This window comes from Idiotropiscis lumnitzeri, chromosome 5 (assembly GCF_059441095.1).
Source record: "Idiotropiscis lumnitzeri isolate Australia: NSW breed Sydney's pygmy pipehorse chromosome 5, RoL_Ilum_1.0, whole genome shotgun sequence".
NCBI classification, from domain to species: Eukaryota; Metazoa; Chordata; class Actinopteri; order Syngnathiformes; family Syngnathidae; genus Idiotropiscis; species Idiotropiscis lumnitzeri.
Genome location: NC_142395.1, coordinates 1,678,181 through 1,698,362, shown reverse-complemented (window position 1 = coordinate 1,698,362; position 20,182 = coordinate 1,678,181). Strand labels below are relative to the sequence as shown.

The following is a 20,182-nucleotide window of genomic DNA, read 5'->3' as shown; positions in this document are numbered from 1 at the left end:
TTTGTTACATTTGTATGTTCTGAGTTACTAAATAATAACAATTAAAAATAATAAAGTACATTTACTGCTACTTTCGTGAGGATCATCCTTTTTTTTTCCTTTTGGTGTCCTCTGCGTGCCTGTCGAAAACGTCACGTCAATGCTACGTTACTTTGGGAATCAGACTGCTTAAGTGTCGCTGGGAAAATTTGGTAATGTTTTATTAAGAAATATTTCACATTATGTACCGACATTATATTCATATAATCTTGTAGCCTGAGTGAACCACTGCACTGTTGCAAGTTTGGCATGAGAAACTTTATCGTTCCACTGCTGTGCGGCAGCGGCTTCTTGGGGCATTGGCAAAAGTGACGTGGGAGCGTCAACGTGGCGGACATGCGGTTATTTTGTTTTATTTTTGTATTTAGCAAATCAGAATATGTAGATAGAACAGCCGAGGGTAAAAACAAACACAGAGGCAAAGAAATATATTTGAAAAATGAGTGTTCAAGCGTGACGTCATTAGCAAGCGTGCAGCCTCCTAAGGACCCCCGTCCACATCGCGCAATCCGTCCCTAACGGTGTCGTAAACAAAACCACTTGATTATTGTGTCCCAAAAAAAAAAGAAAAAGCAGCAAGAGGGAAACTAAACATTTGTATATTACAAATCACCCAGGTTACATATACATTCCTCACCATTTTTTTCAAGCACTCGCAAAAAACGCAATTTAATTAGGAACACATTTAAACAAGATTGATATAAATATGAACTAATCACTACACAATATAATATTGTTGGTGTTAAATGAGTCCAGACCCAGAATCTCTCTGTCTCTCTCTCGCTCTCTCCCTCTCTTTTGCATTCGCTTTTGCTCTCTCTCACTTCCTCTCATTCTCTCGCTCACTCCCTCTCTCTCTCACTTCCGAAATGAGTGCAAAACAGACCTGCACGATTCATACAAAAATGTCATGACATCATCCAGACTAGTGATGGGCTTAACAGTTCTTTTAAGTGAACTGAATCACTTGAATCAGTTCATCAAAAGGATTCGTTTAAAAGAATCGTTCACCAGTACCCCAACCCTCGCAGGGCACAGACGGAGTAATTCCCCCACACAAAAAAAGAAAATTCCCCACAAAGATGTTCCTCTTATTATCATTGTGTTTGGATTTTCATTGCTATATCAAAAACATCGTCGCCGTAATGTTTGAACGAGATTGGCAGTACAGCTCGTTCACTCACTGACCCGTTGGGGAACGAGAAGTAACGCTCGAATCGGTCACTCACCGAGTCCTTCGTGAACGGGAAGTGACGACACGAATTGTTCACCCACCGAATCATTCGTGAACGGGGAGTGACAACACGAATCGTTCACTCACTGCACCACACCCTGTACAGGTCTACAGCCAGTCACAGGGCAGACATAGATACCGTCACAGAGTGAGAACGGATCCCATGTTGCCACTACACTATCAGCGACCATAAAAAAATGTCTTCACGTAGAATGGCGAAAACAAGTCTATTGTCACATACGTTTTTAATGAAAAAAAAAAATCTCACGAGTGGAAACCACAGAAAAATGACTCCCGTTTACAAAATACCTTGCTACACACGTAGACAGGGCCTGGTCTTTTGGGGAAGGCCCCCTTAAGCAAAGTTTCCTTTGTTGGCCCTCTAACTGATCCGTTGGACCACTTGTCCCGCTATTTATGACTCTAAAACCCATTATGTCAATGTGACGGCAGCAATCTCTTTGTTTGTACTTGTTGTCATTGCATGGGCGCCTTTATAATGAGTTACCATTGTACAAGTCAAGTCAGGACTACACCCCAGAAAAATCTTCCTGTCTCCGAATGCATTTTAATTTGGTCCAGTTGAGTTGTTATTGAATCTACACTTCAATGTAATAGATTGATGATTAATATGTATAAACAAACAAAATAGTTTAACCTAAAATCAGATAAGAGTGAGAATTAACACATTTATAAATTGTACAATAAACGAGCCCAAGGAAAGTGTAACAATGGGATAGTTAGTTGAGAGTTATGTGTTCCCAGCGGGACTATTGAGTGGTTGCACACCGCACAAGGCGGGCGGAAGTATAGTGTATGAGAGACATGCTGTTGAAATAAAGAATCAGTGAGAGTGAGCAAATGAAAAGAGCTCTAACCGTCCATTATGTATACTCATAAGACAGAACAGAACGAAACATGGAGGCAGCGGTCTAGACGGTAGTTGGGACTCTGAAAGGAATGACAACCGCCGTATGTACGTGCTGCCCACGAGCTGATTGAACGGAATGGCGGCGGAGCAGGTGTACTAAACGGATAGCGGACATTGCAATGGAAGGGCTGAAACCTCCGTCAATGTTGTTATTGGACTCCGGCGACCTAGCGAAGACATGGAAATGCTGGAAGGAGGAATTTACACTCTTAACCAGGGGTGTCAAAGTCAAATAGACAGGGGGCCAAATTAAAAAAATTGCCAAGAAGCCGGGGGCCTAACTGATCGAATGTTCATTGAAAAAAATAAAATTATCACACATAGTGGAGTGAACCTAATTGAACGTACTGAAAACCTAACATATATAATACTCAACTGAAATATTTTTAAAACAATTGGATTGAAACAAAATAAAATAAAGTGCAAACATCCACTATTAAGAGAAAAACAACACCTTCAAAGAAATATTTAACTTAGACTTTTCAACCTTAACTGAGATTTTAACTCTGCCTGAACAAAATAAAGTGGAAAAATCCACTAATAAGAGAAAAACAACACTTTCTTTTAAGAAGTCACATGTGCAATGAAAACAAATATTTAACTTTACTTTAATGTTCACTTGTTTGAGGCTGAGGAAGATTCTTGGTGGTGTCTCATCTTTTGTACAAGTTCATCAAAGTTCGGGGGCAAGGCTCTGAGGTGAGGATACCCTCAGGATTGAGTGATGGTGTTCAGCTGTAAATCGACTTCTGTGTGAGGTTTTGTTCAGCTTCATTAAAGAAAACAGTTGTTCACACAGGTATGTGCTGCCAAACAGAGACAGTGTTTGAGCAGCTTGAATGCGCAGCTGGGGCATTGTGTCGGGAATGAAACGGGACAACTCCGGAGGACCCACTGCCGCATATTTTGCCTTCAGTGCGTCATTGCATTGGAGCTCAATCAACTCCATTTGGAGGTTTGGGAGTGAGCTTTCCACATCAACTGAAAATGGATTGCTGAGCACTTCAAACTTGCCTTTTCGTGCTTCAGAGTCAGTAAATCGCGGAAAGTCCGCGGCCAGTACATTAACTTAATCAGCAAACTGTGTGCTCGGGAACACACTGGTAGAGAGCTTCTCTTTCATGGTCTGACAGGTAGGAAAGTGGCTCACGTTTTCTTTCCACATATGTGCCTCCCACAGAGTTACTTTGGTTTAAAACGCCTTCACTGTACTGTACGTATCAGAGATGACAAAACATCCACCTTGCAGCTGCAGGTTCAATGCATTCAGATGACTCGTGATATCACAAAGAAAAGCCATTTCACACAAAACCGCATGATCTCGGAGTTGTGTCGTGTCTTTCTCTTTGCTTTCTAAAAACATACAGATCTCCTCGCGCAGCTCGAAACATCTTTGCAGCACTTTTCCCTGGCTTAGCCATCGCACCTCAGTGTGATAAGGCAACTCACCATGCTCTCTTTCTAACTTGCTCAGAAATACTTTGAACTGGCGGTGATTTAATTACATGTTCCATTTCAAGGCTTTACCACACAACGACTCCTGGTGTATGATGCAATGATAAGCTGTCAGTTCACCTGTAGAGTTTTCCTCCAGAATCTTCTCCCGTATTCTCGCCACCAGTCCACTCCTGTGTCCACACATTGAAGGTGCTCCGTCTGTTGTTAAACCCACAAGTTTATTTATGCATCTTGACACCTCTTCATACAGATCATGTCCTGTAGTTGTGCCATACATAGGACGTAACGCCAAAAACTCTTCTGTCATGCTCAGGCTGGAGTCCGCTCCGCAGATGAAAATTGACAACTAGGCAATGTCAGAAATGTCGGTGCTTTCATCCACAGCCAGGGAATAGGCGATGAAATATTTTCCCTTTTTCACAAGTTGCTCTTTTAGATTGATGGACAGCTGGTCTACACGCTCAGCAACTGTATTTCTGTGAAGGCTCACGTTTAAAAATAGTTGCATTTTATCCGGGCAAACTGCGTTGCAAACTTTAAGCATACAAACTTTGATAAAATTCCCCTCTGTGAATGGCCGGGCTGATTTAGCGATCACGTTTGCCACTACGTGCTAACCCCGCGACGACTCCCGGAGCGAGACCAGATATCCCCCGCAAGCTGAGGAGGAAGAGACGGGGATGTCGCGCGGGGGCAAAACGCCAGGCAAAGAGGAGACGTTACCACCCCGTCCTCCCATCCGTTATTATGGGGAATGTTAAATCCCTCCCCAATAAAATGGACGAGCTAACAGCGCTAATCCGGCACGAGAGGATTGTCCGGGAGGCTAGCTTGCTGGTGTTCACGGAGTCGTGGCTAACAGAGCTAACGCCGAACGCCGTCGTGGAATTGGACGGCTTTGAAATCCTACGTGCGGACAGGACACTGGAAAGCGGTAAGAGCAAAGGAGGAGGGCTGGCTGTGTTTGTTTAGTCGGTGTAACCCTGGGCACATCACTACTACGAGCCACTTTGTGGACATTAAGCTGATAACTGTTAGCATGCGTCCGCACTACATCCCGCAAGAGTTCAGTCATGTGATCGCCCTCTGCTAACTGTGAGACAGCCTGTGACGTACTGCCTGCAGCTGTGAGCAGGTGTAGCAATGTGATGTTTTAAACAAAAACGAGCAAACAACGCCACCTGGGGACTTACAACCCAGGAGTATGAAATAACAAAATAAGATTAAAGGCACGTGGTTCAAATACCCACAGGACAGAAGTGATGTCAAAATATTATTTTTAAAATACAAATGATTAAAAACTAAGGAGTGGTATGAGACCTACCACAACAAAACAGAAAAAAGTGGGGAATACAAACCTACACAGCACCCGTGAACTACAAAACAAAATAAGTGAGCAAAAGGCATCCCACGCGTCCGTTAAAATTGGGTTAAAATAATCTTTAAAAGGGAGAGCCAAGACTGCAGTGTGGCCCAGAACAGTGTTGAGTGGCACCAACACTGAATAAAGCAAATATAAATCAATTAAGATTTATATAAAAGTAACTGTATAAAGTATTGGCTGCCAGGATGGCCGAGTGGTCTGGCTGCCAGGATGGCCGAGTGGTCTGGCTGCCAGGATGGCCGAGTGGTCTAAGGCGCCGCGTTCAGGACCCAGTCTCCCCAGGAGGCCTGGGTTCGAATCTCGAATTTGGCTGCCAGGATGGCCGAGTGGTCTAAGGCGCCGCGTTCAAGACCCAGTCTCCCCAGGAGGCCTGGGTTCGAATCTCGAATTTCCCCATTGTGGGACTAATAAAGGGCAAATTATTAATTATTATTATTAAATCATCCTACCGGAGGGATGGACACTCAAGTCGCAAGGGTTGGCTGGAAGGAAAACCTGAAACCCTGCGCTGCACTTTGCAGCTGGGGAAATCAATTATTAACTTCCTCAGTCTTTAACTAAACGCGGATAGCCAGCGCCTTACCTGTCGAAGCGCGCCCTGCACAAACAGACGCGAGGGAACAGTCCCGTCTTGAGTCACACACCACGGTGCAGCAACGGAGCGGATGAGTTACCACGCAGCACACGTGACGAGATAGGCCAAGAGGATCGAAACATGCATACTTCAGGTGACACCACACCCTGCTCCAAGATGCCACGTCAGCCCACGTCCCGGCTGCCAGCTCCGTAAAGGAGGAAGAGAAGGAGGAAGCAAGAGGCAGATGGGTGCTTTATGGTCATAGGCACAACGCCCCTTGTAATAGGGCGTTGGGCTCCCTTTTTTCCTCACAGGCTACAAACACAGCACCCAAATGCCCTGTTATTTATCTCTGGTGACTTCAATCATGCTTCTCCTTCCTCCTCTCTGCCTTCATTCACACAATATGTTACCTGCCACACCAGAGACAATAAAATATTGAGCCTTTTCTATGCCAACACCAAGGAGGCGTACACGTCAATGTCCCTCCCCCCGTGGGGCAAAGCTGATCACAACTTGGTGGCTCTCCTGCCTGTGTACAAACCTCTCGTCCGCAGACAGCCAGCTGTGACACGCACAGTTCAGAGATGGTCCGGAGAAGCCGAGGAGGCCTGAAAGGACTGTTTCGACACAACTGTGAGGGAAGTATTCAGCGAAGCCCACTGTGAGGACATTAAACAGACACAATCGCAGACTATATTAATTTCTGCATGGAGAACACCATACCCACCAGGACAGTAAGTTGTTTCTCCAACAACAAACCCTGGATCACATTGGACATTAAAGCTCTCCTGAAGGAGAAAAAGAGGGCTTTTGGGTCAGGCGATGTCATGATCCGTCCTGTCATGCCGTGTCTGTTTGTTGTTGTTTCTCCAGCTAAGTGGGCGTTTCCCTCCAGCTACTCACCTCCCCGATTCATGCCGCCCTAGCGGTACAGACGCGCCCACCGGCCGCGCACCTGACTCTCGTCAACGCCGTGATTACCGGTCTACATAAGCCGAGGGAACGGACTCCTCCTGCTGCTGCGAACGACACCCTCTCCCCTCCTCCCCCCACAGTCTTCAGTTCCCAGCCTGATCAGACAACCACGACTTCCTCCTGCTCAGCCTTGTTCCTCACAACATCTCAGGTGAAGAACCACCTGAGGAAGATGAAGGCGAGGAAGGCAGCGGGTCCAGATGGGATTAGCTCCCAGCTCCTCAAATCCTGTGCAGACCAGCTGTTTGGAATCGTCCAGCACACAACAGCACTACTCAAAGATGGGGGGACATCATGCCCAGTGGGTGGTGTTGATGGACAATTAGAACTGGTGGTGCTGGGTCAGACTTGGGTGGAGGACTGCTGGTACACTCTTAACTGTAGAGGGGGTGAACTGTTGTGCACTTGTGGACACGGGTTCTTCAGCGACTCTGGCGAGGCCTGATGTTGTGGGGAAAGGAACGGCTGTCTCTCCCACCATTGTGAAATTGCAGACTGTTACTGGTGAGCGGGCACCGATGGTGGGGGAGGCAGTGGTGACTTTGGGACTGCAAAAGGAGAGGGTTCGCTTCCCAGTGTGGGTTGCAGACCTCAAAGACTGTATACTGAGGTTAGATATCCTTAAAACTCTGGGCTCTATATTTGACACCAAAAGGGGAACGCTTACCTTTCCAGATGGTCACATTGTCCAGATGGTTAAGCGCCCGTCAGTGCAGGGCTACTCCACAACCCACTCCATTACGGTGCTGCCCACTGTGACAACAAACAACAGCACAGCCTGCCCTGTCTTGCCTGATGGACCGTCTTCACCAAATTCCATGCCTTTGACCGGGGCGTCCCCGTTTTCCATCACACAGATGGACAATGGGGAGAAAATTTTGGCAGTGAAGTAAGTTTGGTTAAAAACTGTAATGGACTGACTTCTGCTGAACAAGATATTTTGTGCCAGCTCTTACTTGAGTTTAAAGACTGTTTCTCATTGTCAGAGGAAGATGTAGGCCGCACAGATCTCATAGAGCACCACATCGATGCGGGAGCAGCACAGCCCATTAGGTTGAGACCCCGGCGTCTCCCCCTAGCCAAGCAGGCAGCAGCAGACAAGGCCCTTCTGGCGATGCCAAAGGCGTGTCTCATCAGGACTTCCACTAGCTCTTGGGCTTCTCCCGTTGTAATGGTCCCTAAAAAGGCACAGCCTGACCTCGGTTTTGTGTGGACTTCAGACCCCTCAACAACGTGACGAGAAAGGATCCCTAACCCCTCCCACGCATCAATGAGGCCCTGGACATTGTGGCGGGGTCATCGTAGTTCTCCTCGCTGGACCTCCACAGTGGATACTGGCAGGTTCCGCTTTCGTCAGACGCCAAACCGAAGACAGCGTTCATCACTAATGGGGGATTGTGGCAGTTCAAAGTCCTTCCATTTGGTCTCTGTAATGCCCCCGCCACATTTAAGAGATTAATGGACAAAATGCTCACTGGTATTCCACGCCAAGAGTGTGTGGTGTACTTGGACGACATCCTTGTGCATGGTGCATCATTTGGTGCAGCTTTCAGTTCCGTCAGGAAAGTTTTGGAGAGGGTGGCGACAGCGACATTGAAATTGCACCCGCAGAAGTGCCTTTTCATGAGACAGGAGGTCGCGTTCCTGGGTCATAGACTGGGGCGGGGCAGTGTCAGCACAATGGAGGATAAAGTCCAAGCTGTCAAGGACTGGCCAACCCCCACCTCTGTGCGGGAACTGAAGAGTTTTCTTGGACTGTCTTCATATTACCGACGTTTTGTGAAAGGGTTTTTGTGCATTGGTGCACCCTTATTCCGATTGCTGCAGAAGGGGCCGATTTTTGTGAATGCATCACGCAACGCACTGGACGGGGAGGTGTGTGCGAGTGAGCAAGAAAGAGAGAGGGAGGGAGAGAGAGAGCGAGTGATCCGTTAAAAATCACAGGCCTGGTGTTTGATCGGTTACGGCCAACAGACGTTTTCTGTAAGAAATAAAAGTCGAGAACTGAGTGAGTGTGAAGCGGTTGGGATAAAGATCAGCACCTCCAAATCTGAGACCATGGTTCTCAGTCGGAAAAGGGTGGAGTGCCCACTCCAGGTCGGGGAGGAGATCCTGCCCCAAGTGGAGGAGTTTAAGTATCTTATGGTCTTGTTTTCGAGTGAGGGGAGGATGGAGCAAGAGATCGACCGGCGGATCGGTGCAGCGTCCGCCATGATGCGGACGCTGTATCGGTCTGTCGTGGTAAAGAGGGAGGTGAGCCAAAAGGCGAAGCTCTCGATTTACCGGTCGATCTACGTTCCTACCCTCACCTATGGTCACGAGCTGTGGGTCATGACCGAAAGAACAAGATCTCGGATACAAGTGGCCGAAATGAGTTTCCTCCGCAGGGTGTCTGGGCTCTCCCTTAGAGTTTGGGTGAGAAGCTCGGCCATCCGGGAGGGACTCAGTGTCGAGCCGCTGCTCTTCCACGTTGAGAGGAGCCAGATGACTTGGCTTGGGGACTGATTAGGATGCCTCCCTGGTGAGGTGTTCTGGGCATGTCCCACCGACAGGAGGCCCCGAGGACGACCCAGGACACACTGCAGAGACTATGTCTCCTGGCTGGCCTGGGAACGCTTGGGGATCCCTCCTGCAGAGCTGGAAGATGTGGCTGGGGAGCGGGAAGTCTGGGCTTCCCTGCTGAAGCTGCTGACTCTGCGACCCGACCCCGGATAAGCGGCGAATAATGGATGGATGGATGGATTACCTGATTTTGCATTTGATAGTCCAAAATAGTTTTTGAATTAGTTAAGCGACTACAGTGAATTTCAGTGATCGAACACAATAAAAAAGGGAAGGATTAGTGAAGTGGGCTGTCATGTTTCCAGCGGGATCAAATTTAAGTGGGAAGAAACATACAGGTGGTTACGGAGGCCGCCAGGGGACATCGGGAGAATATTTAAGATTGCGTTATAATGCAATACTTTGCAATATATTGCAATAGTTAATGCAAAGAAATCGCATTACTATTGCATTATATTGCAATACTAATGGCGATATAACGCAATAAGTTTTCCTTTTTTATTGCATTATATTGCAATGAAAAATAATTATTGCAATATAACACAATGTTGTTTTACGAGGGAAGAGACTTACTCCTCCGGGTCCGGGATGTGTGGAGCATGGATGCTGGGTTGGAGACATTTTTGCGCTCGAGAGGTGTTCCAGAAGAGGACATCCTTCACATACAAAGGGATAAGGTATGTATTACTAATTGTTATCGGTTAGTGAACAAAACGAAGTTGTTACAAATTTAAATTTGAATTTTTAAATTTAAAACTGAAGATGTGCTGATTATATTTCTGGTTGACGCTATTGTGTTTTCTGTTTCCGTCATCATCTAACGTTGCAAGATATGCTGCTCGTCGAAATATAGCGAATCTGAACCTGCCATCATTGTGCCGTAATTTTCGTGCATTTAGCCTATGCTAAATTGTGCATGTACTTAATTAGTGATTCATCGTCGGGTGGCATAGCACAGTGGTCGTCTCCTGCCGAGAGATTGGGGGTTCGATATCCAGCCATTGTAACCATGTCAAAGTATCCTTGAGCAAGATATGAACCTCCCGTTACTCCTGAAGCAGCATCAACAGTCGGAAAATGAGGTTCACTGTGAAGCGCTTTGAATACGGAAGGTACAGAAGCGCTATACAAGTGAATTACCATTTACCATTATTCTTTAGCTAAAAAATACATATTCATATTCCTCAGCTAACAGACAGTACATTTAAATTATTAATTTAAAAGACTGGATATTTTTTACACATGCTAGTTTGAGAATTTGCTTAAATGTTTTGTTGGTGAATAGCAAGACCTGATTTGGGATTGTTATTAATATATTTGGTACGTTTTGCCTTTGCAGATTGACACGGCTGTGTCATGATCCGTTTCTGTCACGCCACGTGTCTTTTGTTTGTGGTCGCAGCTGGCGCGTGGGCGTGCCTCCCGGCACTCTCGTTCATGTCATGTTTTCACGGCCGGAGAGACACGCCCACCGGCCACACAGCTGAATCAAGTTATCCCATGATTACCTTGTATATTTAAACCACCGACGCTGACTCCTCAGCGTCGGATTATTCCTTCCTCCTTGCTCACGCTACGTACCACGCCTGTGTTATCTTGATTCCTCGTTTTCTCGATTCTCGTGTATTATGACCATTGCTTCGCCAATTGACTACGTCTCGTGCCTTGTACTTCTCGGATTCCTTTGCTCGTCCCAATTGATTCCCCTTGCCCTTCCGCGGCAAGCGATTTTGGTTCTGGTTCTTTTCCCTTGCATTTGCAAGTGCTTTTCGTTATCGTTGTTGCTTTCTCCCTGGAGCGGGTTTTCCCTCCAGCGATTTATGTTGGACTTTGTCGGCTCCGCGCCTTTTTGTACTGTAAGTATTTTTGTGTTAATAACTATTCTGTTAAGCACTTCATCTCCTGTGTCCGCGGTTGGAAAAGCAGATCCTTACAGGCTGTGTTACTGCTCATGGCTGATGATGAAATCCAAAAATATTTTCCATCCTATGGATAACGTGTAGCTGTTTTGTCATACTACCTACAACACAACAACACCGACAAAGAAGCTCTCCAAGAACGATTACAAAGCAAAATGGGTTCAACAAAGAAGAAAAGATGGGGGGCCAAATGAGTATTGTGTGAGTAGAAGAACATATGTCTAGAAAAGGAAATGAATCAGCAACAAAAAAGACAAGAACAATTTAAATTGGATGGTTTAATTTTATTGGAAATGAATACAGGCAAGTTAGAGCAAAGAGTGGGGGAGGAACAAGGCAGCTCAGTGTTTCAAAATAAATCAACTACAGTTGAACATATATTGAAATTAGGGACGGATTTATTTTTTCCTACAAAACGTCTCAACAAAAGGGAAATCTGAGGACTACACTTTTGAAATTTGTGACTTGAAAAAAACAAAACTTTGTTCTAATGCGACAGTAGGCCAGCTCTATAATGAGACCAAACTTGGAATACTTCACTTTTACATTTGCACCAAAGAAGTATCTGAACAGTTCCTGTCTGAAAACCCAAGCTCATCAAAACCCGAGGCTCCAAGATCACCACCAAACACATCAGGAAATCGTCCGAGAACCTCACCCATTTATCAAAGCTCACCCCCAAACACTTCAGAAAATCTCTCAAGCTCACCTACATCTCCTCAGTGAGGTTTCCCAACTCATTCCCAAGTTCCTCATGTTCAACAGTTATGAGGTGTTCTGCTGAATTTGCCTCATTTTATTGTCATTACTCAGTAACAATTGTGATTTTGGGAGGAATATTGTGTTTGGTTGACTTGACAAGTGTAACCTTAATTGTGTTTTTGTCTGTAGCAAAATGATGATTTTCAAATTCTGAATGAATCAAAAATTTTCAAAAGAAGACACAATTTGGAGAATGTGAAAGAGTATCACGCCTCTAATAAAGACGAGCAAGATCTGACTGTTGGTTGAGCTTCTGGTAATAGTGACTTTTTATTCTTCATTGTGGGGTGGATATGAAACAAATGAATTTAATTTGTGCACTTTGTTTTGCCACAGATGGAGAAACTACAATTGAATGGGATCCAGAGCTTTCAGAAACCTGTGGCGAAGAATCAGCTGTTATTGTTATGAATGTCCTCCATAGTGAAAGTGCCATTATGGTAAGTAAAATTGGTGACTGATAGAAAAGTATGTTTTAATGTATTGTTGAAATGTATTGTTAACTGTGTGTGCGCATATACATATCCCTTATAGATAGAGAGAGAGTGAGAGAGAGAGAGAGAGAGATGTATATATATTTATTTAGTTTTTTTCGAGTCCTCCCCATGTGATTGAGGTCCAAATTCCAAATGAACATTATGCAACTGCAGCCAATGTCACAAATGTGTCATGATCCGCGTCGGGCATGACAGGGTTCTTTGTTATTGTTTTTGTGTGCATGCGGTTTTGTTGTTGTTTTGCCAGCTGAGTATGGGCGTTTCCCCTCAGCACCTCGCCCTCACCAGCCACGCACCTGCTCCCCATTAACCTCACACACCTGATGCCCATCCGCACTCCTAATGACTGGACTATATAAACACCTCATCCCAACAACTCATTGTCGGAACATTACTCCCAATCCAGGACTGTCACGGCCGCTCCCTGATCTTGTTCTTGTTCTTGCAAGTTTGTCGCTGTCTTTGTTCCCCGTCAAGTTTAGTTCTGTTAGTCACGTTTTGTTCGCCTTTGTTATTTTGCACCCTGCCACGTTGTTTGTCCTTGTTTGATTCATTTAATAAATTCCCTTTAAGTTACCCTTATGCCTGGCTTCCCCGCACTCTTGGGTCCACCCACCTCCTCGCCTACCGGCGAACCTGACAAAATGTTCCTGAAGGGGCACAGGTATGACCTTGGCATTATTCTGTTAATGCTTGTCATTAAATTATTATTTTTTTAAATGCTTACTTATAATGTTATAATACAAGATCGACCTGAACTCTGCTTGCCAACTAAAAAAAGTCTCTGCACATACTGGTTTTCACTTCCATACCCTTCTTTCAAAGCTGCTGTTCTGATATTGCAATATACACAATTTGTACAACCCCAAAATTTCATATCATTAAATTACTATATGTTCTAAGCAACTTCACTAGTCTAAACATGACATTGTGGTTAATGGGAATATGAGTTAAGCAGCACTTGTTTTTATCCATCTCAGGGGGCGGCCATTTTCTCAATTACGTTAGCTGAAAATTACATCACAGTTGCTCAGTTAACAACCAATCACTGCTCACCTGTTTTCTGAAGCTGAGCCATGATTGGTTATTATCTGAGCCTGGAGCAGCTGTGATGTCATTTTCAATTGACAGCAACAAAATGGTCGCAACCCTGACGTACACAAAAACGGGTGGATTTTTCTACTTAACCAATCTTCTACAAACACAATATTAATCAGAATGCCATGCTTTGAGTAGTGGGCCTGCATAGAACATATTCTTTGAAAGAAAATGTTTGGATTGACTTACCCTTTAACAGCAAGTTAGGATTGCTAAAGATGATGTGAATGTAAATCTGTTTGCATTCAATTTATTATGTTGGATCTCGAGGACTTTTTTTTTTTTATTCTTCACCTGTGAATTTTTGGCAAGAAGTCATCCCATCAGACTCAACAGAGACTTCAATGGGTCAAGAGAACATACAATATGTTACAGTGAGAAGAGTGCTTGTGATGAAAGGTCTTATCCAAGCATTTATGGACAAAAGCATAATGTTTTCAAAGGTAAAAATTACGTTTGCAAATGAAATAGCCTTTGAAGATGCAGGAGTATCACGAGAGGTTTACACAGCCTTCTGGGAACAATTTCTAGAGCTGTGTGAAGGAGAAACTGAACGAGTTCCTAAATTGACACCTGATTTTGGTGAGCTTGAATGGCAAGCAGTAGGCCTTATTTGGGTCAAAGGGTTAATCGATTATGGTGTTGTGCCAGTAATGTTGGCACAGTCATTTATTTTGGCCTGTATATTTGGTATCGATTCAGTTAATGACAATAATTTCATGATATCATTTCTCAACTACCTTTTTCCCACTGAGAAGTCAGTTGTTGAGAGAGCACTAAACGGCACTGGAGACCAATCGGATGATGAGGACTTGCTGGACATTTTCTCAAGAATGGGCTCACACACATTACCTGAAAAAGAAGGCTTGCAAGTTGATATTCAAACAATGGCTCACAAAGCCATTCTTAAGGAGGCCAAGTATGTAATAGATTGCTTCGCAACACAAATGGTTCATGTCAAAGTGCTGTTGCCTAACAAAGAAAGTGTCATTGCTATGTACAAATCAAAACGGGCATCAGGAAGGAAGGTCTCAGCTGTTTGAGCCCTCTCAGTTTGCTCTTACTCAGATGGAGCAGGTTACACTCACTTACCTACAGCGATATGCAAAAAATGCTGACCAAGCCAAGGCAGAGAACCTACTACGCTTCTGTACAGGATCTTCGGTGATAGCTGTTGATATAATTATTGTGTCATTTAATAGACAGACAGGTCTTTACAGAAGACCTGAGAGTCATACCTGTGGTGCAACACTTGAACTGCCTTGTACATATAGCTGTGATCCTGATTTCCGTACGGAATTTGATCATATTTTGGCTAGCAGCTGTTGGGAAATGGTTATCATGTAAAGCCTGGGTCTTCATACCTGTTCGAGGGCTGGTGTCCTGCCTGTTGTCCATCTGTCCCTGCTGCAACACACCTGCTTCAAATGATCAGGGTCATTATCTAGCTTATGCAGACCTTGCTGAGTAGCTGATCATTTAAATCAGGTGTGTTGCAGCAGGGAGAGATGGAAAACACGCAGGCCCTTGAGGAACAGGATTGAGGACCACAGATGTAAAGCATGCAGGACATGAAAACAGTGTTGCCAGTTGTCTTGAGATCCCAGATTTCTCCTTGATACAAATACTCATCCAAAATCTTTGGTACAATAGACATATTGGTTAGGACATTTTTGTGATAATGCACTTTTTCCAAAATGGATTATTTTCACATTTCTTTTAACTTTTGACACGATTTACTTTTTTTTTTTACAGCAGTCCTATGCCATTCAGTGCAGTTTTTGAAATGCACTACTTACTCTCTGTGACTTTTTAAAGTAAAATAAATGTCATTGGTTGGCCTTGCTCAAATTGTTGTATGTTGCACTTTTTCCAAAATGCACAAGCACAAATTTTGTTTTTAAATTACAAATGCTATTTGTGTTCTGATCACTGTTAAAGAAATTGTTAACCAGCTTGAAAAAAATATTAAATGTTTTTCAGCATTTATTATGAGCTTTTTCAAAGACAACACACTTCATTTATGCAAAACATAAAGGATTTAGTCCAAAGAAATGGTGTCAAAATCAAGCTACGGTGGCCACATAATTTTATGTGGCCTGCGAAGGCACATCGTGTGTTGACTTGACATGTTTCTTTCAAATTGTCTTAATTTTTTAAACTATATACAAGACATGTATGATCAATTGATTGGACACTCTAAATCTCCCTTGGTGTGATTGTGAGTGCAAGTGGTTGTTTGTCTTTGTGTATCCTGCAATTGGCTGGCAACCAGTTCAGGGTGTACCCCGCTTGTTGCCTGAAGACATCTGGGGTTGGCTTCCGCACCCCCCCACGACCCTTGTGTGGAGAAGCGGCTTACAAAATGGATGGACGGATGAGATATTACAAGGATTTGTTGCCAATCCCGCCTTTAAAATACATTTAAAAATAGTTGAACAAACTATTTACTGGCTTGAGATTCCAAAACTAGTTATCCACGAATTTGTTGTGCATATATGTTAATATAAGGCAATCACAAATTTATTTGGGTTCGTAGTTCGAACGGCCCTCCGAGGGACGCCAAAGCTATGATGTGGCCCAAGACAAAAATGAGTTTGACAACTTAGGTTTACAGTAACGCCTTAAGCTTCTCTCTGAGAGTGTCACGGGTTGAGGAACCGTAATGGAGAGAGGAAAGGAACCCAAGAGCAACCTGGATATGAGATGGAATTTTATTTGTGAGGAAGCGGGTCCGGAGTTCTGCAGGGCAGGCGAGGGGGAGGTAGACGCGGCGGGAAGCAAGCGCAGGCAGCGGGTCCGGAGGGCGCAGGTCGGACGATGAGGTGGGTGACACGGTCTGGTCTTCTCGGGAAGGCGGTGGTGTCACGGGCTTGGGCGGGCAGGAAGAAGGCTTGAGGAAGCACATAAGAGAACGGAGTTATTACGAGCACCAAGGACAGCGCCAACAATGCCAAGCTGTGTCATGCAACTGCGGCCAAAGTACCACGGGTATAACGGGATAATCCGGCGCCTGACTCCTGGCTGCGCTGAGCTTTTATGCTGTTGCTGATTGTGCTGATGAGCTGCAGGTGCACAGGGGCCGGCACCAGAACTTACAGGGGCGTGCCTGGGCGTAGGACCAGGAAGTTGCCCAAGCCCTGCAAGACAAGTCATAGACTCCACCAAACATTAAAAGCACAGGACATCACAGTGAGATATATATACAGGTCCAGGGCTTGATACATATCCGATGGTATCGACAAGTTGAACTCTGTCATCAGGATGTTGCACAATTCGTAGACATCTGAATCACAAGGTATTGCCTGGCAAAATGTACATCTTGCTCTGCACAATTGCAGGTTGTCATTATCAACTGGAGAAAGGTAGTCATGCGTTCTAGAGTTCAGGCAGTCAACACATCAAATTGGGTTGACCACTGGGAATATTCGGGTTTGGAGATGGTCTGATGTTGTGTGCATTCCAAACCTGGACCGTGTCATCCAACTCATCCTGTGAAAATATACATTGGAAGTTATTTATGTTGGCAGAAATTTGATCATGTGTAACTTTATAAAGCAGCCAAATCAATGGTGGAGTTATCAGAATCAGAATCAGAAATCCCTTTATTATTAAGTGTGCAATGAGATTAGAGAGCTCCCCTCTCCAGTGCAATACAACAATAATTCAATGAAATATGTAAATTAGATAAATAAGAGAATAAATAGTGAGATGGAAAATAATACGAAATAGGATATATAAAAACACATCACGTCGCTGTTCTGCAAGGTACGGGTGGTCGTGTGTGTGTGTGAGAGTTTAGAATGGAGATGGCTCTTGGAAAGAAACTGTTTCTCAGTCTATTAGTCCTTGATTTGATACACCTGTAGCGCCTGCCAGAGAGTATCAGGTTGAACAGGTGTGAGTTTGGGTGGGTATTGTCTTTGACGATATTGAGAGCCCTGTTGAGGCATCGGGCGGTGTACATGTCCGACAGTGAGGGGAGAGGGCAGCCAATAATCCTTTGCGCTGTTTTGACCGTCCTCTGGAGCCTCACTCTGTCCGTCTCAGTGCAGCCGCTGTACCAGGTGGAGACACAGTACTTCAGCAGGCTCTCGATGGACGAGTGGCAGAAGGCCAGCAGCAGCTTCCTGTCCAGGTTGAATTTCCTGAGGACTCTCAGGAAGTGCAGACGCTGGTGGGCCTTCTTTACCACTGCTGTGGTGTTGTGTGGCCAAGAAAGGTCATCGGAGATCAGTACTCCCAGGAACTTGAACGTGTGGACCCTCTCTACACACACACCTTCGATGCAGAGGGGGGGCGGCACCGTCTTGTTCCTCCTGAAGTCGATGACTATCTCCTTTGTTTGTTATGTTTTGTAAGCTAAGTTTATAACGAAATAATACTTTGTAATTATTTACCAATCTCCTTTGTTTATGTTTTGGAAGCAAAGTTTATAACTAAATAATACTTTGTTGATCAATTTATTTATATACTTTAGCATCTAATTTAATTATTTGTTGGCCTGTTTACTGCCGCTTCTTCTCTTTTCTGCCCCCTCCTTCCCCTGCTTGGGAATTAGGTGATGGGGACATGCTTTGAAGATTACGGCACTGACGAACCGGGAAGGGACCTGCTCTGCCGAAGTCGTCTTCATGCAGCGCCTTTTCTGATTTCCTTATATTTCAGCACTTCATTGAACTACGTGTTGGCCTGTTTGCTAGTTCTGTTCTTTCTTTTCTGTTCCCAATTCCCCGAATTAGGTGATGGCGATTCACTTGGAAGTGGCTGTACTGAATTTACACCAACTGACCGGTACAAGATCGAAGGCTCATCTTCGGATATGCTGCCATGGATATTACGGCCCTGGATGAGGACCCACTCCACTGAAGTCATCTTCCTGCAGCACTTCATTCAATTGACTCTCACATTATCTCATCTATTATTGCATAGCATCATTGTATGTGTCAAATGTTGCCCAGTTGGCATCCATTGCAGCCTGGTCATCCTGGAAGGGGGATTCCCCCATCTGTGGTCCCTTCTCAAGGTTTCTCACTTTTCCCCTAATGAGGTTTTGTGAGTTTTTCCTTGCCCTCCTGGGGGTTAAGATCGGGGATGTCGATTGTGGCTATGTAAAGCCCTTTGAGACTGTCTGTGATTAAGAGCTATACAAATAAAATTGACTTGACTTGACTTTGTAATTATTTACCAATATGATCATTATTCGTGTTGTCAGTAGGGGGCACCAGAGCTTATTATTATTTATGTACCTGTAGGCTTGCTGCTCTTGTGTACAAACGTTGCATTGTCTACCGAAAATTTGTAACAGAATTTTCTCTTCACTTGTGAATTAAATTAAAAGATCAGTGTTTATTTTCACCAGATGCTTTGATAAGTCGTGTAACATTATAGATCTGGGAATAAAAATGTTAATGTCATGACCCGTGTCGGGCATGTCAGTGTTTTTGTTTTTATTTTCTTCCCTCCTTCCTGCCATGTGCTTTTCTGTTATTGTTTTGTCAGCTGTGTAGGGGCGTTTCCCTCTCAGCCTTTTCGTCCTCACCAGCCACGCACCTGTTCCCTGTTAATCATCACGCACCTGATTCCCATCTGCTCCCCTGATCACTCTGTCTATTTAAACCTCCCAGACCGACAACGCAGTGTCGGGTCATTGCCGCATTTCATGGATTTCCACGACCGCGTTTGTTTTCTGCCCTGTTCATGCTCTCCGCCCTGGTCTCCTGTCCCTGTCCGCTTAGTTTGTTCCCGTCTCGTTTTGTTCCTTGTCCTTGTGCCCGTTCAGTCTCGTTTAGTTTGCCTTTGTTATTTTTCACCCTGCCACGTTGTTTGTCCCTGTTGAGCTTTTCAATAAATCCCCTTTAAGTTACACCTTCCACTGCTTCCTCGCATCTTGGGTCCTCCCCCCCCCTCGCCGCAAGGCGACCCGTGACAGAATGACCCGACCCCGAAAGAAGGACCCAGCGAGGGGCTCGCGGCGGCGTCATGGACACCGCCACACGGACAACCCCCCTCCAACTGCCGATCAGCTCAGTGCCGCGTCTGCCACACTCCCCTTGTCTCCAGATTACGTCATCGACGGTTTACCCGTCATTCCACCCCATCGGATCATCGACCCAGATTACGAGGACGAGTTCGAAAACATCGTCTACCTTCTGGACTCCCGCCGCACTGAGCTGAGAGCACAACTGGCCCAGATAGCGGAGCGGGTGGCCTCGATAGCGGAGAAGGGCGCCGCCGAGGCACCACCCCGGGAGACTCTCAAGGAGCTGGCAGCTCAGATCGCGGAGCTGGAGGTCAAGGCAGTGGAGAGCATGAGGCAGGTTTCCTCGCTGCAGGCCCAGCTGGTCGACAGAGAGCAGGCTGAAAGGGGTCACGCCTCCATGTCAGCTGCAACAACCCACGTCGCCTCCACGTCAGCTGCAGCAACCCACGTCGCCTCCACGTCAGCGGCAGCAACCCACGTCGGTCGACCAGCCGCCGCTCCACGTTCCAGTCTCGGCGGCGTTCGACGACCGGCCGCCGCGCCACGTTCCTGTCTCGGCGGGGCTCGACGAGCAGCCGCCGCTCCACGTTCCTGTCTCAGCGGGGTTCGATGACCAGCCACCGCTCCACGTTCCTGACTCGGCGGGGCTCGACGACCAGCCGCCGCTCCACGTCCCTGTCTCGGCGACGCTCGACGACCAGCCGCCGCTCCACGTTCCTGACTCGGCGGGGCTCGACGACTAGCCACCGCTCCACGTCCC

The 20,182-nt window shown here is 45.6% G+C and overlaps 2 pseudogenes; both read left to right on the top strand.

Annotated features, from left to right (window-relative positions):
• Nucleotides 1-11,105: 11,105 nt before the first annotated feature.
• Nucleotides 11,106-11,808, top strand: LOC148335959 (uncharacterized; annotated as a pseudogene).
• A 2,062-nt stretch (nucleotides 11,809-13,870) lies between these two features.
• On the top strand, nucleotides 13,871-14,786 carry LOC148335958 (uncharacterized; annotated as a pseudogene).
• Nucleotides 14,787-20,182: the final 5,396 nt, after the last annotated feature.